This window comes from Apteryx mantelli, chromosome 2, assembly GCF_036417845.1.
Source record: "Apteryx mantelli isolate bAptMan1 chromosome 2, bAptMan1.hap1, whole genome shotgun sequence".
NCBI classification, from domain to species: domain Eukaryota; kingdom Metazoa; phylum Chordata; class Aves; order Apterygiformes; family Apterygidae; genus Apteryx; species Apteryx mantelli.
Genome location: NC_089979.1, coordinates 119,573,940 through 119,579,035, shown reverse-complemented (window position 1 = coordinate 119,579,035; position 5,096 = coordinate 119,573,940).

Here is a 5,096-nt window from a genome sequence, read left to right as displayed (position 1 = left end):
CTCTGTGTCAAATTATTTCAGATTGTAAAGTGTATTTTGCATGTTTAGTGTTCTGAAAGTTGGCCTGCAATTGTTTCCTTCTCTGAAGCACTGAAGTTGTTCTACCATGAACCATTTCCCTCCTTAATCCCACTAAAGAATACTCATCCTTTGCCATGCAGAGTTCAAATGACATGATGATGTTTTTCCCCCTTGAATGGATGATGCTTTGCTAAGGCTGGTTTCCCAGTATTGGGTTGGGTCTAGCCTGACCTGAGGCAACTGTGCTTAATCACTGGCATGTATTAACTTCTGGACTTCAAAGAAGTGAAGTAGTTCCACATTAGTTCAGGTCCATTAGCATGTCACAAGTGCACTTGCAGTAGGGCCAGATGAAAGGTCCTTTAACGACCTTCAGCAAGTCCAATAGCTTAAACCCATTTTCAGGTGTCCTTAGTCTTCGGGGTGTGTGTGTGTGTGTGTAACTTTCCTTAGGTTGAGGCAGCATCGAGGTAGATGGAAGCAAGGAAAGTAGTTCTTAAACTACTAGTAATTCCTAGACTGTGCACATCTGCCCTGAACAGCTGTCCCTACTTTCTGGCATCTAGCTAAAGCACATGATGCTTTGCAGTTCTACCTCAGTGCAGCAGTTTGTGGCACACCCAAAGGGTTTCAGCAGTAAAAGAACATGGCTTGGGGTTGTAGCCCAAGGTGATGAGAGCTGAACAAATTGCAAATGCACCTGTTGAGCAGTGCACTGTTTTGCTTGTGGAGCAAAGTTAATTGGTGCAACTACAAGCAGAGACACAGAATCACAGAATGGTTGAGGTTGGAAGGGACCTCTGGAGATCATCTAGTCCAACCCCCCTGCTCAAGCAGGGTCATCTAGAGCACATCATTGCACAGGACTGTGTCCAGGCTGCCTTGGAATAGCTGCAAGGATGGAGACCACAACTTCTCTGGGCAACCTATTCCAGTGCCCTGTCACCCTCACAGGGAAGAAGTTTTTCATGTTCAGATGGAACTGTCTGTGTTTCAGTTTGTGCCCATTGCCTCACATCCTGTCGCTGAGCACCACTGGTCCCATCCTCTCGACACCCTCCCTTAAGATACTTGTACACGTTGATAAGATCTCCTCTCAGCCTTCTCTTCTCCAGGCTAAACAGGCCCAGCTCTCTCAGTCTTTCCTCATAAGAGAGATGCTCCAGTCCCCTAATCATCTTTGTAGCCCTTTGCTGGACTTGCTCCAGTAGTGCCACATCCCTCTTGTACTGGGGAGCCCAGAACTGGACACAGTACTCCAGATGTGGCCTCACCAGGGCTGAGTAGAGGGGCAGGATCACCTCCCTCGACCTGCTGGCAACAGTCTTCCTGATGCACCCCAGGATACCACTGGCCTTCTTGGCCACAAGGGCCCATTGCTGCCTCATGCTTAACTTGGTGTCCACCAGCACTCCCAGGTCCTTCTCTGCAGAGCTGCTTTCCAGCAGGTCAGCCTCCAACCTGTCCTGGTGCATGGGGTTATTCCTCCCTAGGTGCAGGACCCTGCACTTGCCTTTGTTGAACTTCATGAGGTTCCTCTCTGCCCACCTCTCCAGCCTGTCCAGGTCTCTCTGAATGGCAGCACAGCCCTCTGGGGTATCCTCCACTCCTCCCAGTTTTGTATCATCAGCAAACTTGCTGAGGGGGCACACTGTCCCTTCATCCAGGTCATTGATGAAGAAGTTGAACAAGACTGGACCCAGTACTGACCCCTGGGGGACACCGCTAGCTACAGGCCTCCAACTAGACTCTGTGCCACTGATCACAACCCTCCGAGCTCTGCCATTCAGATAGTTCTCAGTCCACCTCACTGTCCGCTCATCTAGCCCACACTTCCTGAGCTTGTCTATGAGGATGTTATGGGAGACAGTGCTGAAAGCCTTGCTGAAGTCTAGGTAGACAACATCCACTGCTCTCCCCTCATCTACCCAGCCAGTCATTCCATCAGAGAAGGCTATCAGATTGGTTAAGCATGATTTCCCCTTGGTGAAGCCATGCTGACTACTCCTGATCACCTTCTTGTCCTCCACATGCTTGGAGATGGCCTCCACGATGAGCTGCTCCATCACCTTTCCAGGGATGCAGGTGAGGCTGACTGGCCTGTAGTTCCCTGGGTCCTCCGTCTTGCCCTTTTTGAAGACTGGGGTGACATTGGCTTTCTTCCAGTCCTCAGGCCCCTCCCCTGTTCTCCATGACCTTTCAAAGATGATGGAGAGTGGCTTAGCAATAACGTCCGCCAGCTCCCTCAGCACTCGTGGGTGCATCCCATCGGGGCCCATGGATTTGTGCGTGTCAGGTTTGCTTAAATGATCTCTAACCCACTCCTCCTCGACCAAGGGAAAGTCTTCCTTTCTCCAGACTTTCTCTCTTGCCTCCAGGGTCTGCGGTTCCTGAGGGCTGGCCTGACCAGTAAAGACTGAAGCAAAGAAGGCATTCAGTAACTCTGCCTTCTCTGCATCCTTCGTCACCAAGGCACCCACCCACCCCATTCAGCAAAGGGCCCACATTTTCCCTAGTCTTCCTCTTGCTACTGATGTATTTGAAGGAGCCCTTCTTGTTGTCCTTGACATCTCTTGCCAGATTTAATTCCAAACGGGCCTTAGCCTTCCTCGTCACATCCCTGCATACTCTGACAATGTTCCTATATTCCTCCCGAGTGGCCTGTCCCCCTTTCCACTTTCTGTAGACTTCCTTCTTCTGGTTGAGTTTTGCCAGGAGCTCCTTGCTCATCCATGCAGGTCTCCTGCCCCCTTTGTTTGACTTCCTACTCACAGGGATGCACCGCTCTTGAGCCTGGAGAAAGTGATGTTTGAATATTAACCAGCTCTCTTGAACGCCCCTTCCTTCTAGGGCCCTCACCCATGGGATTCCTCCAAGTAGGTCCCTGAAGAGGCCAAAGTTTGCTCTCCTAAACTCCAGGGTTGCGATCCTACTTAGTGTCCTGTTGCCTCCTTGCAGGATCCTGAACTCCACCATCTCATGGTCACTGCAGCCAAGGCTGCCCCCAACCTTCACATCTTCAACCAGTCCTTCTTTGTTTGTTAGTAGGAGGTCCAGCAGCACACCTCTCCTTGCTGGCTCCTCCACCACCTGCATCAAGAAGTTGTCACCAATGCTCTGCAGGAACCTCTGGGACTGTTTGTGCCTAGCTGTGTTGTCTTTCCAGCAGATATCAGGGTGGTTGAAGTCCCCCATGAGAACCAGGGCCTGGGATTGTGAGGCTACTTCCAGCTGTCTGTAGAAGGCCTCATCGACTTCCTCTTCCTGATCAGGTGGCCTGTAGTAAACACCCACAACAGTGCCACCCATGCTAGCCTGCCCTTTAATCCTTACCCATAAGCTCTCGACTCGCTCTTCATCCACCCCTAGGTACATTCCAGTTGCTCTCTCACATAAAGAGCAACTCCACCACCTCGCTTTCCTGGCCTGTCTTTCCTAAAAAGCACATAGCCATCCATGACGGCACTGCAGTCATGCGAGCTATCCCACCATGTCTCTGTAATGGCAATGAGATCATGGCCCTGCGACTGCACACAGATCTCTAGTTCTTCCTGTTTGTTCCCCATGCTGCGTGCATTGGTGTACAGGCATTTCAGAGAGGTGATCGAGCATGCAGGTTTCCCAGGAAGGATACAAGAGGGTCCTCCATAGCCACATCCCATGCGCACTTCCCTGGCTGCATTCACCTGCTGGAGGCGTCCTGACTTGAGCTCTCTTTTGCCAACTACCCTGGCACTATAACTCTCCCCTTCCCCCGTCCTTCCTAGTTTAAAGCCCTCCTTACCAGGCTGGCCAACCTGTTGGCAAAGACCCGCGTGCCCCGCCTCGTGAGGTGGATCCCATCTCTCCCCAGCAGTTGCTGATCTTCAAACAGGGTCCCATGGTCGTAGAAACCAAAACCCTGCTGCCAACACCCGCGGCGCAGCCAGTCCTTAACTTGGAAAGTCTGTCTCCTCCTCCTCTCATCCATCCCCCTCACTGGCAGGATTGAGGAGAAGATGACCTGGGCTCCCAGGCTCCCTGGGCTCCCAGACATATCTCCTCAAGTCAGCAGCCCTACTTCATTTCTCTTGGTCACACTTGCACTAGAGAACCATTACTATAAAACACTGCCAAATAAAAGCCACCCTGCAGTGCTTGCAGTAATCTTTTTCCCATATCTAATAGCTAGTTATAACTCCAGCTGTTCAGCTATGAAAAAGTATATGATACTTAATGCAGTATGAGAAAAACTCCAGTAAAAAGTACAAACTAAAGTCATTTTATTTGCCTTGGGTTGTTTGCTTGCCTCATCATCAGTCAGAGAACTGGTCTCTCCAAAATTAAGCTTATAATGGCAACTCTCAATAAGGTAACTGCCTTAGGTGTGGCAGTAACATAGTTGCTACTTTGAAAGATAAACTTCACCAAGAAAGAGAGAAGCACCAGACTTACCTGCTCTTAGTTCTCCCAGGGAACACGGAGAGAAAAGTGATGTTATTGCTTTACACTGGTACCTGCTAGTTCTAGAGGGCTCCTTAGATTATCAAATTTTTATTGTGGATAAATGACCCCCTCCCCCCCCCCCCCCCCAAAAAAAAAAAAGTAGAATTAGCTCACCTCTTTTCAAAGAGGAGCTGCAGGCAGGCAGACTGTCAGCTGAGAACAACACTCTGCTTCGCCAAAGCAGCTTTACGCTGTGCAGTGCTAGGCAACAGAGGTAGACATGCTTGCAAAAGAGCCCAGGATACTAGGTAAAAACTTGCTCTAGCATGCTTACATGACACATACATACATACACAAATACTTAGCCTTTATGTGATCACAGGGTTGATTCTGGTTGTGTGAGATGAAGTAAATTGTATTTTTGGTTAAAAGGTATTATCAAGAACTAGCCCTAGGCATGAATGAGATGACCCCTGAAGATGAACAGCTCTGGCAGTCACCTGATTAAAAAAAAAAAACAATCCCCCCCCCCAAAAAACCCTGACAGCTTAAAATAATGAAACACATTTTGCTCATCTTATGAAATAACTATACTATTATGTTTATTTAATTTACATTTTGCAAACTCTGAATGTCAAATAAATACTTGA